Source organism: Elephantulus edwardii, unplaced genomic scaffold, assembly GCF_000299155.1.
Source record: "Elephantulus edwardii isolate Elephantulus edwardi_28Jun2011 unplaced genomic scaffold, EleEdw1.0 scaffold00052, whole genome shotgun sequence".
NCBI classification, from domain to species: Eukaryota; Metazoa; Chordata; class Mammalia; order Macroscelidea; family Macroscelididae; genus Elephantulus; species Elephantulus edwardii.
Window position 1 is genome coordinate 9,309,832 of NW_006399802.1, and position 13,627 is coordinate 9,323,458.

The window sequence follows — 13,627 nt, forward strand, 5'->3', positions numbered from 1 at the left end:
AGAAGAACCTCAGTGAGGTTGATTGACTTGATGACAGCAGCAATGGGCTCAGGTATGTCAGTGATGATGACGATGGCTTTAGGATAGGACAGGGTTCGGATCTGTTGTCATATGGCACTTAACAAGAGCAGTAACAAGTTGAAGAAACCCAGTGAAATGTTTCTAGGATTGCGAATCACTTCTGAGCAGCGAATTGAATTATCTCTTTATCTATATGTTTATCTATTTATCTCTATATATCTAAAAGATGAGGAAGAGGCATTAAATTCTTATAAAAATGTTAAAAAGGAGTAATATGAAGCAGAAGCAATGGAAGAAGCTACATTTTTAAAACTGGCAAAATATGTGAATCTACAGTTTCATAAGTTTTATGTTCCCAATGAGAAAAGATAAAAAGAAAACAAAGGAGTAAGGCAATGGAGGCAATTCTTGAAGGGAAAACCAAGGCTTCCTGCGTTTCCAGTCAGGTACTTTGTGGAGATCACTGCATTTAGCTGGACCATGCGGTTTCCCTTAAGCTCAAGCAGAAGGGAGTGGAACAGCTGGAGCACACGTGAGGCAGCAGAGCCAGTTCTCCTCGAAGGGAAAACCAAGGCTTCCTGGTTTTCTATTCAGACACTTTGCTGGGATCACTGCTGTTTGACCCGAGGCAGGCATCGGGTCAAGAAGAAAACACAAATATACAGGTCCTTTACAAAACACTGTTATATTGTTGGTCACTATATAATTACAACAAAATAACATCTACTAAGAAAAGACTCACATAATATTAAGAGAACAACAGTCAGTCTCAGTTATCATGAAAAAAACAAAATAACCCATTTCCTAAAAAAAATGCAGACTCGGTGACTACCCCAGACAGAAAGAACCAGAAGAAATATATTGATATGGAGTTATTTGAACAACTACAAAAGGAGATGCAAATGATGGTCAAAGCAATTAAGAAAGTAAATACTCCAGAAGCAATTGTCCAGAAGAAATATATTGACGAAGATCAACTTGAACAGGTGTGGAAGAAAAAAGCAAAACAAAGAAGTTCATATCTAAACATATAAAAGTAAAATTGCTGGGGGGGAAAAGGAAATAATCTTAAAAGTATTCATGGAGGGGAAAAATAAAAACCAAAAACCAAACCAAATTGTATGCAAAAGACCTTCATTTGGCCCAACCACTAACTACTACCTTAAAGCAAATCAGGAGGGGGGGAAAAAAAAAGCAAATCAGATTACAACAGAATGATATGGTTAAATGCTGACGATTCTAGTGGCATCCACTTCCTAAACAACATGCCTGAATGTTGATAGTTGTAAAAAGGCTTCAGACCAATTGTTCATTTGTTCATATGGTCACTATGAGTCATACTCCCCTAGAAATCAACAACAACAACATTCTGATTATCAGGCTAAATTTCTATATTCACTTAAATATATGTTAAGTGATGTTTAAATATTAACATTTTAAGATAAACAAAAACTTAGCGTTCAAAATCAGCACATCTGCAATGGAAAGACATACTTAGTGATATCTTTAAAGCAGAAATTGAAAGAAAGTGTATCAGTCATAGAGACTTGTTACCCAGAGACAAAGTCTGTCAAGGTTGTGTTCACAGATAGACTGAAAAACTGACCCAGATAAAAACTAAAAGCTATTAGCTGATTGGGACAGGAAACTGACTGACCAGGAGGAGATGCAGCTCCACAGTTCTGGTAGTTGCAAGCTGGGAAACTATTCCTCAAAATTAGGGAGGAGAGAAGCTAGTTATTTTGTACCCCTACACAAATACATATACAACTCCCAACACATAACAAAGGTAAGAGTGTTAACAATTGTTATCATTGGTGTGTGCCATTGATTTGCCTGTGACTCATAGCTACAGTATGTATAACAGCACGGAAGCCTTCCCTGTCCTGAGCCAGTCTCACTGACTCCAACACACCTACTCCCACTGTCTCAGTTACTATATCAATGCATCTGGGGTTTTCCTCTCCAGCCCTCTCATGCTACCCTTTTGAAAATGATGTCCTTCTCCAAGGACCGGTCCTTCCTGGCTAAATGTATAAAGTATGTGAGATAGAGCTTCAAAATCCTAGCCTCCCTGGAGAAACTTGGTTTCACCATCTCCAAGACAGATTTGCTTGTTTTCTTGGAAGTCCATGGTATGTTCAAGACTCTTCTCCTGTGCCACAACTTAAAGGCTTCAATTCTTCTTCTGTCATCCTTAGTCATTGCCCAGATCTCTGAAGCATAGCAAGTAATGGCGAAGATCATGGTCTGGATCAAGCACACTTTAATATCTCGACTGCATCATTGCTTTTCAGTGCTCTGGAGAGGTCCTTGACAGCAGATTTTCCCAGTGCAATTTGTCTTTTGATTTCCTGACTGTTGGCACTAAGAGTGATTGTGGAGCCAAGCAAGCTGAAATTGTTAACAACTTTGATCTCTGTTTGATCTGTCAGGATACTGCCAATTGGTCCTGTGGTATCTTTGTCTTCTTGAAGTTGAGCTTCAATCCATATTGAAGACTGTAGTCCTTGATTTTCTGTCTACAGCAAGCATTTCAGATCATCTTCCGTTTCAGCAAGCAAGGTTGTGCCATCTTCATAACTTAGATGGTTGGTGAGTCTCCCACCAATATTGATGCCACATTCCTCTTCATAAAGCCCAGACTCCCAGATGCTTTACTCTGCATGTAGATTATAAAGGCACAAAGATTGGATGCATTCCTAGTGTACATCTTTCCTGATTTTGGACCATAAAGTGTTTCCTTGTTCTGTTCTGAGGACTGCTCCTGCCTGGTCCAAGTATAGGTTTCACATAAGCACAATCAAGTGTTCTGGGATTCCCATTCTTAGTTTAAGGGAAAATTCTTCACCTGTTTGATGTTCTGCTAGTAGGACTATAAGTGATAGGTGGAAGAGCCAATTCACACTCATTCTGAGAAGAAATTAGAATAATAAATCTAATTCCATTAGCTTAGCTTTAGTGTAGCATTTTGGGGGCATTTATATTAAATAGAAAATGAAAGTGTGTTTTTAAATGAGCTTGGAGATCATATGTGCTTGTGAACCCACCTTGATATTCCTTTTTTCTCATTTAACTAGATAAAGATAGATAAATACACATACTCATTTAAGTGTCAAGTATGCTCTGGAGGCTTTACCGGTAAGGAACTACAGCCACTCAAAGGTACACAGTTCAAATTCATCAGCTGCTTAGAGGGAGAAAGATGGGTTGTCTCCTCCCACGGGATTTGCTGCTTCTGAAAACCCACTGGAGAATCAGCTATGGGTCATTTCTGACTCGATGTTCTCAGCAGTAACAACAACATGGCAATAATAGTTTAGAGACACTCAGTGATATAGAGAAATACAATGGATAAATCAATTAAAAAATTATGCCCCAAATGCATTTACAAGGTCTTAAGATCCCAGCCTTTCCAGAAAGGAGTTAAATATGCTATTTAGTACCTTAGCCTACAGAGAATATGAAGCAAATATATTTACTCAATCTAAAATAGCACTGTTGTTGTTAAGTGCCATTGAGTAAACATTAACCCATAGTAACTCAAGGAACATTAATTCTGAACTTTACAGTATCTTGCACCATCATCACAATCCCAGATATGCTCAAATCCATTGTTACATTCACTATGCCAACATATCTTAAGGGTCTTTTTTTTTCTGACTGATCCAGTAGACCTTTTTCAAAGATCTGGCAACTCCTAACAACATGTTCAAAGTATATATAACACAAAATGTCATTATCTTTTCCACTATGGCACACACAGGTTGCACTTCTTCCAAGATAAGTTTTGTTTGTTCTTTTGGAAGTCTATACAGTATTCAGGACTCTTCTCCAACATCACAATTCATAGGAATAGATTCTTTTTGTGTCATCCATATTCACTGCCTAATAATAAGACGGGGGGGGGGGAACCCAAAAGATCTTTTTTGGAGAAAACTGCACTGTTTTGTGTGTTAATGGAATGAATACAGTATTAATGAGTTTCAAATTGATTTTAACTGGATCTTAACTGGATGATGTTTACGGACACATATCAAGAAAAAAACATGGAAAAATTAATAAAATTGTATAAACATGAAGAATTTGATGACATATAAATTTATTTCTGCAGTGTGAAATTGATCAAACATGCAATCACAATACATTAATGATTACTGGTAATTGGAATATAAAATTTGGAACAAAGAAAAGTAGGAAATTATGCCTTTGGTGAAAGAACTAATATTGGAGATTGGATGATACAATTGTATAAGATCAGTGAGTTTCCCTTGAAAATGCTTTCCTTCAACAATAGGTACAGAAGCTATGCATATAGACCTAATGAGAGGAAATGGTAAGAAATCAAGTTAACTACATCTGTGGCAAGAGGCTGTGGAAAAGTTCAAGATAATTGCTCAGAACAAGGACAGAAACTTATTTATGAATGGCTTATCAATTAGCACATGAAAGTTTAGTTGGTACTAGTCAGGAAATAAGCAGACACACTGCACTGGGAAAGTCTGAAGTTACAGACCTCTCCAAATTGTTGAGGAGTAACAATGTCAGTTTGAGGAATAATGTGCATCTGATTCAGGCCAAAGTTTCTCCAATTACTTGCTATGCATCTGAGAGTTGGAAAATGAATAAAAATGACAGAAGAATTGATGCCTTTGAGTTGTGGTATTGGAGAAGAGCACTGAACATTCTATGGACAGCTAGGAGAACAAACTGTAGTGGAAAGGGTGCATCCAGAGTGCTCTTTGGAGGCAAGAATGATGAGGCTTTACTTCACATACTTTGGGCATGTTGCTAGGAGGTACTATTCCTTAGAAAAGAACCTGATGCTGGAAAGGTTGGAGGGTCGGTGAAGAAGAGAAAGACCTTCAATTAGGGGGATTGACAAGATGACTGCTGCAATGGGCTCCTGTGTGTCAGGAAGTGTGACAATGGTGCAGAGTGGAGCAGAATTCAGATCTTTTGTTCATTGGGTTACTTGACTCAATGGCACCTAACAAGTTCAGATGAAGCATCTTATACAGGTATAAAATGTGGACAATGAAAAAGAAGCTTGAGTAAGAATTATTGCCTTCAAATTATGTGGGTGGTAGCCAAGAAATATTGACTACATTATGGACTGACAGAAGAACTAGTATGTCTTAAAGGAAGTGCAGCCTCAGTGGTCCTGAGAAGTTAGAAGAATGAGATTTTGTCTCAAATAATTAAAACTCATGTTAACAAAATGGGCCAATTATTGAAAATGAGTTCATAATGGTACAGTAGTTGCTAAGTGCATCAAGCACTTCATGTCCTTCTCAGTCAACAAGTTGTGCCAAGAAATCTGGAGGACAACCACAACTGGAAGAGATTTATATTTGTTCCTGTTCCCAAAAAGGTGACCCGACAAAGCATGGTAATCATCAAACAACATCATTAATATCACATGCAAACAAGATTCTGCTGAAAATTAGCCAAAAACAACTGGAAGAGCACATCAATAGAAGTGTAGGCTGGATTTAGAAGAGGCCTTTGTACTAAGGATCTTATAACTAATGTTAGATGGATCATGGCAGAAAGCAGAGAATACCAAAGGAATGTCTACCTGTGTTTCATTGGCTATGCAAAGGTATTTTACTGTGGGAATCACAACAAACTGGCTAACTCTGAGAAGAATGAGAATCTCAGAATACTTGATTGTGCTTATGTAAGACCTATACTTGGGCCAGGAGGCAGTCACCATAACAGAGCAGGGAAACACTGCATGGTTCAAAATCTGAAAGGGTGTATCCCAGCGATGTGTTTTATCTGCATACCATTTCAATCTATACGCAAAACAGATTATGTGGGAGGCTGGACTCTATGAGGAGAAATGTGGTATCAGAATTGGAAGAAGACTCACCAACAATCTGTGCTATGCAGTGGACACAACCCATAGAAATCTTATAAGTAACAGATCTGAATGCTGCTCTATGCTACAGCATCCTCACGAACTGATATGCTTGAGCCCAGTGCTATACTCACTGAGTCAATCAATCCTGTACATCAGTTCATACTATGGAGAAGCTTTCTCTCTTTCTTTGACCTCACCATCTTTCCCAGCATGATGTCTTTTTCTAAGAACTGTTTCTTCCTGATAATCTGCCCAAAACATTTGAGACCAAGTTTCACTATCCATGTTTTTAAGGTGCAACCTGGTTGTACTTCCTGCAAGACAGGTTTATTTGTTCTTTGGGAAGTCCATGGGATAGTGATTACTCTTCTTCAACACCAAAACTCAAAGGCATCAATTGTTCTGCCATCGTTATTCTTTGTTCAACTTGCATATGTGTAGGAATCAGTTGAAAAATACTTGCTCAAATCAGCTTGAACCTTAGTCTTTAAGGTGGTTCCCTTGGTCTTTAGCCCTTGGTGTGATTCTCCAACAGCAGATTTTCCCTATGCAACATGTCTACTGATTTCATGACTGTAGTCAAGATAGGTGTTGATTGTGGATCCAAGTACAATGAGATTTCTGATCTTTTCAATTTTTTTTTCTCCATCTATCATGTTGTTGTCTATTGTTCCATTGATGATTTCAGTTTTCCTGATATTGAGTTAAATTTTATTGAAGACTATAGTCTTTCATCTTCTGCAGACAGTGTTTCAAGGTCCCTTCATTTCTGCATGAAAGATTGTGTCGTCTCCATAACATAGGCGTTAATGAGTCTTTCATTTTTCTCCATATATTACAACTTCTTGTATTATCTGTTCAGTGGCCAAACTGAATAGATCTGGGGAAAGTATACAATTTTGATGTACAATATTCTTTCTTTTTAACCTTGCAGTTTTACTTTGTTCTGTTTGGACAATTCTTTTTTCTCTACATATAGGTTTCACATGGGCACAATTAAATGTTTTGGGATTTCCATTCTTCTCAATTCTAGTCATAATTTGTGGATCTACATGGTCATGTTCTTTTTGATAAAGAGTTGTTGAAAAAGGAATATTTTCTATAAGATGGATTGGTATAATAGCATCAATAATAGACTCAAAAGAGCACACAACAGGAAAATCATAATTCAGAAACAACTTGACTTTACCTACAATCGTGAAGATCTACTATCAGGGGCGTGGCCACCTGCCCAAGCCCTTGCGTCATCCTCCTCCTGCCCCTCGGTGAGCGCTGCACGCTGCAAACACCACAGCACCCAAGCTACCTCGGGCCAGGCTGTCGGGCATCGTGGTGCCTGCGCACCCATCTAGTACTTGGAGGTGTTCCACGTGCTGACCGTGCCCTTCAAGGAGCAGCGGAATCGAGCAACAGCACCCCGGAGTAACTGCCAAAGAGTCTTGGGTATCTTAAAGAAATCATCTCATGATAATAAATCGGCCTGCAGAGACTCATCCCAAGCAGAGCATCTGGCTTCCAGCTTGCAGTTAATAACAAATGTTTCCAGTGCCTCCACAGTGCGTGCGTTGAGTGTTTTCTGAACCAGGATTCAATCAGAAACTTGGATACAATTGGAGTTGCTGTTGATTTGCTGCTTCTCCTTCCTGAACTACAAACGGAACGGGGAAACTTTGTTGACAGCCTTCTGCGGCCTGCAGTTCTTAGGCAACATCGCCTCACGAAACGGAAAGGCCCAGGCTGTGTTGTGGGCACATGCTTTCCCAGAACTCTTTTTTCACTTGCTTAAATCATCATGACAAAAAGATTGTTGCTTACTCTTCAATGATTATGTTCACAACGCTTAATCTTGAGAGAACGAAGGAACTGCAGGAAAACCTCAACATCGCTAGTGGCGGCCTAGAAGCCTACTAGACGCAGCCTGAGTCAGAATGGCTGTTGGTGGTCATTCTGGACCATTTTCTGAAAAGCACGGAAGTGGTGAAAGTCAAGTTTGCCAAACGGAGCAATTAAGACAGGGTGACATTTCTAGACCTCATAGTAGCCAAAATCATGAGCGAAGACCCACTGACTAAGATCGTTCATGGACCATGACAGGAGTGTGAAGTTGACCTCAGAGCAACAGACTGAGGAGAAGGAGGTTCTGGCGATAATTCGGCTTCTCGATGTTCTTTGTGAAATGACTGCTAACAGTGACATCCTCACCTATCTGCTGAGCTTTCCTGGCTTGCTGGAAAGAGTCATTGCTCCTTTATGGCTTGTTCTTGAGGCTGGAAAAGGTACTACAAATCTCTTTGTCACCACTGGTTGTATCAGAGCAGAAAGTAACATCTCGATTGTGGCCAATGGGTTTAAGTCTCTTCCCATTCGCTTGATTGGAAATCTGTGTTACAAGAATAAAGAGAAAGAAGACAAGGTAGAGGAACTGGACGGCATTCTGCTGATCCTGGACAACTGTAGCATCGATGACAGTAACCGCTTCCTCACCCAGCAGGCTATGTATGAGGTGCAGAACCTCACAGAGGACAATAGTCAGAACCAGGATTTGATTGCAGAGATGGAGGAACAGGGACTGGCAAACACGCCTGTCCTTAAAAGAAATGGGATTTGAAGTTGAAAAGCAGGGCGTGAAGCTGATCCTGAAGGCCACCAGCGAGGCCCCATGGCCTTGAGTGAACTCCCAGCCCAGCACTGGAGTTTTGGAATCCTGTTTCATGGATTTTTCCTGTTCTGCAGTCAGAGAAGTTCCAAGTGTTTGAAGATTCCTAAGTGCAAATTTGAGACAATCTCATATTTTCCATTGTAGCGTTAAATGTGCATAGGCTTCTTTGTGCTAGAGGGTAGTGTTCTGTTGTTTCTTTTGTCTTAAATCCCTAACTCGTCTTTACCTTTGTCCATCCAGACACAACATACATTTAAAGTAATAGATTGTACTTCTTGTGGCAGCAGATAATAAAGTCATCTCTGGGGCAAGAAAAAGAAAATCTATTCCTATCAGGTACACATATACATACAGCTATTCATTTTATTTGACAGAAATAGTTACAAATAAATTAAAAATAAAGCAATTTTGTGAAAACCACAATGTTGTGATTGTTGTTGTTATGTGTCATTGAGTCAGCTGTGACACAGAGTAACCCTGTGTATAATAGCTCTGAACTCTGCCTCATCCTGAGCCAGTCTCACTCTATCCAACACACTTACCCTCATTATTTCATTTACTGTGTCATCTCTCTTATTCAGGGTCTTCCTCTCCTGCCTTGTCCCTTCACACTTAAAGCATGATGTCCTTCTCCAGGGATTGGTCCCTCCTGGTCACATGCCTGAAGGATGTGAGTCAGAGTTTCAAAATCCTTGCTTCCAAGAGGCAGCCTGGTTTACACTCTCCAGGACAGACCCGTTTGTTCTATTGGTGGTCCACGATATATTCAATACTCTTCTCCCATACCACATCTCAAAAGCACCAATTCTCCAATCATCCCTAGTCACAATCCAGCTTCTCATGTAATATAACAATTGTGAAGACCATAGCCTAAATCAGGCAGACCTTAGTCTCTAGACTGACATTGTTACTCTTTAGCACTTAGAAGAGGTTCCGGACACCAGATTTCTCCAGTGTCATTTGTCCTCACCATCCTCATAATCTCTACTTATGCTTGTTGTTGTTATGTGCCATCGAGTCGTTTCCGACTCATAGCGACCCTATGCACAACAGCTCTAAACCCTGCTCTATCCTGTGCCAACCGCACCGCCTCTGACACACCCATCCCGATTATCCCAGTCACCGAATCAATCCATCTCATAGAGGGTCTTCCCCTCCTGCGCTGTCCCTCCACCCTCCCAAGCATGATGTCCCTCTCCAAGGACCCGTCCCTCCTGGCAACATGTCCAAAGTATGTCAGACGAAGCCCCAGAATCCTTGCCTCTAAGGAGCAGCTTGGTTTAATCCTCTCCAAGATGGATCTGTTTGCTTTCCTGGCAGTCCAGGGTACATTCACTACCCTTCTCCAGCACCAGCTGTATAAAATCTATCTGTTTGTGTTTTTTTAATAAGGTAAACATTTTCTACCCAGGGAGTAAGTGTATACGTAAAGCAGTCAGCAGAACTCACCTCGGAGATCATACTCATTCACCAATAGTTGTTTTCTTTTTTCTTAAAAAAAAAAAAAAAGAAAGCTGGACTGAATAAATCATTAAACACTTAAGAGATTTTTTTGTTTGTTTTCTATGCCAAGAGATCTTTTAATTCTATCTAGTAGAGAAACACTTTATATCTTTACTTAGTGTTGCCTGGCTTGGCGCAACAAAATTTCTTTCTTTCACCCTTAACATAATGTATAAAAAGCTGAAATTAGGTAATGGGGCACAGGACCATGAGCATCTCTCTAAAAGAGCCAGTGTAGCATAGACCCTCACTGTCCCAGAGTAGAAAGCAGATAAAAAACTGTAGACCAGGTCCATGGTGCCTCTGGAGCCACACCAACAGCAACAGATTATTTTATTTGTTGCTGACTCACAGACTCACAGCTTCCTTACCAACAATCAGGTTTATTAGGGGAGACAAAGAATATAACCCAATGCAGATCCAAATCCAAGTTTTAGTCAAGCAGTCCCAGGGCACAACCCCTCAATTAGTCCAGGCTCTGATTTCAGTTCAGCAGTCATATCCAAACCATCCAGCAAGACTTGCCTCCAAGCAAATAAACATATAGCAAGTTATAAATAAGCTTCTCCTTCAAGTACCAGGCAAGAACAAAAAACCTTTAACTGTGGCCAGCACAAATGCAAGAAGTCTCAGGTAGCACCTTGCCAGAGTTTCTCCACAGCAATGTCAGACTCTCCACCACCAGTGTCTTGCCCTCACCAGGGTCATGCCACCACAAGCCTTGCTTGTTTCAAGTCCTACTCACCTCAAATTTTGCTTCTTCTAGTCTTGCTACTCAGTGTGGAAAGTACTCCTTAAGTTATCCTAGTCCTACAGCCGATGCTGATTTCCAAGACCATGTATCTGCAGTTAAGGTAGCTGGAGACCAGAGGCTAAATATATAAAAAAAATATATACTTGGTTATGGCACATCTGACAAGGGACTTATCTCAAAAATTTATCAATCCATCAAGAAAATACAAGAAACTCAATTACAAAATGTGCAGAACACTTGCACAGACATTTCACGAAAGAAGACATTCTGATCGTCAACAAACACAAGAAGAAATGCTCAAGAAAGGAAGCTCTGGTGGCCTAGTGCAATAAGCTGCACGGTGAACCTGAAGCCATGTGGTTCAAATCAGTCAGATGCTCCACTGGGGAAGGAGGGGAAATCTCCTGTGTCAGTCAGATCTGATTCAATAGTACACAACAGTGATTTTTACAAAAAAGAAAGAAGTTCTCAAGATAAAAACCAAAAACAAAACCAACAAAAATCTCAAGGCAACTTTTTGTCTAACACCACTCATGATGTAAGATTTTCCTCTTTGACAGTTGAAAAGAAATGCTAAAGTGATTATGAGAATGGAAGGAAGAAATAAAGCCAAATGGCAAAAAAGAAAACTTACCTTAACGTGACATTATTGTCATTATGTAGCAACAGTTTGAAAGAAAGGTGATACTGTCCCAACACCTACGTGAAGCTAAGGGCCTGCTAAGCGGTTGAAACATGAAACATGAAGGTCCTTGGAGCATAGTGAGGTTTATGGTGTATTAGCGCCACATCGTTTAACACAGGTGTTCCCGTAATTGTGGAGCACTGGGAAAAGGCCGTGTTCCATTCGTCTTCATCATATCCCAAGGTGATAAACCAGTAGCAATTTAGCACCTGCTAGAGCAATTTGGCATCTCTGGTATTTAACGAAGTGTTTGGTTTTAAAGGTTGGAAGTGTTATTTTGTGTGTATATGCATATAGGAGAATTATCAAGCCTTTACCAACTCCAAATGCATTGCATCCTTCTGCCTAGTGGAAGCTGAAAAACAAATTTAAGAAAGTAAACAAAAAAAGGCTTTATAAATATGAGACTTCAGAATATTTTAAAATCTCTCTTCCAATCAATGAGTCTTGACTACTTGGAATATGACTTATTATGATATTGATTAGCAATATAAGTAAAATATAAATAAACTCTTTGGAATCTAATAGTTCCGATATTGTCTGACACTCATTATTGAGTTGTGTTACTGCCCCTGAAGTGTACCAGTATGTCAGGTATGTTAGGATAATTAGTTCTCCCTCTTCTCATAATTATCTTAAATACAAGCAAATTAACAATTTACAAAAAAATATAAACACATATTTCCAATTAGGAAATATCAAACAGCTAGCTAGCTAGATTATAGATAGATAATTAGATTAAAAGAAAGGGCAGAGAAGCAGAGAGAAAGAAATTAAATCTTCCTTTCTCATAAAGCTCAAGTTAAGGTAAAAACTTTGTTCTTGAGAAAGGAGAAGTCCATGGAGTATTGAATATCGGGGAATTGAAGATCTCAAATTTTCTCACAAATTGTTAAAAGAAAGAGGACTCATTTATACGTAGCCTTATGGCTTTTTAATTCAGTCTGTTAGCCCGACCAAAGGCAGGATAATCTGAATGTAGAACAGCAGAGGAAAAAAGTATTAATAAAATTATTCAGAAAGCATTGGAGAACAATACCTTATTAGATAAGAGTTACAATTTACATTGTAAATTAAGCATATTTCAGATTCATTTATTCCTAGAAAAATTTTTGTCAAAAGACTATAATAGTATATTTAAACACTTGATTCCATCTTTATAATATTTTAGAGCATTAACAACTACATACAAAATTTATTACATCTTAGACAAATAAGCAGAAAATAAATGAAAATTATAAATGTACTGTTAAGGGAAATCTTTCCAATTTTATTCAAGATTAGCATATGACTGCTTTTTGACAAATATTTATAAAGTATGTTTTTAAATAATACAGATGCTTATAGTATAATCTCAAAATTCCTTTTTTTAAAATTTTTATTTTATTATTTTGTGTGTGTGTACCACCAAATTGGATCTGACTGGTAGAGGAGGTGATGGCCCCTCCTTCTCCGGCCAAGCATCTGGTGGTTTCAAACTGCATATCTCTGGGATTGCAGTGCAGCTTGTTGCCACTAGGCCACCAGAGCTCCCCGCAAAATTTCATTTTAAAGAAAATATTAAGATACTTTAAAAAGCTTAAAACTGAATTTACCAAAGACATATTAAATAAATATTAATTAAATACACATGTACATACTAATACCAGCAGAATATATTTATTTGACTCAATCAAAGCAATAATAAATCTTTAAAATAGAAATCGGAATTTTTTCCCTGCGTAATCTCTTTTTAGATCAACTGGGAAACATTTCAGAATATGTTTATGTTTTGCTCACTATTCATTGCTGAATTTCTATAAGATTTTTTAGGGTATAAATATAATAGGAGGAAAAGGCCCATCTTCCTCCCAGGTAGCTAGCTGATCATGGATTTAAACAATCAGAGACACAGTCTCTGGGTAAACAGCTCAATTTCAATAACTATATAACTAGAGTTCCCTTTATGAACGTCTAGTGTTTGCTGTTGTAATTGAGTACCATCCAGTCAGAACCAACCCATAGATGACCCTGCAGCGAATTTTCAGAGGCAGTTATTCACACATTCTTCTCCTGAGGAACAGCTGGTGAGTTTGAACCACGTGCCTTTAGGATTGCAGCTCAGCTTCTTGCCATATGAATATAAAGTAAGGGATA

General features: G+C 38.9%; 1 pseudogene; it reads left to right on the forward strand.

Annotated features, from left to right (window-relative positions):
• Positions 1-887: 887 nt before the first annotated feature.
• LOC102872276 lies at positions 888-8,559 on the forward strand (annotated as a pseudogene).
• The last annotated feature ends 5,068 nt before the right edge of the window (positions 8,560-13,627 follow it).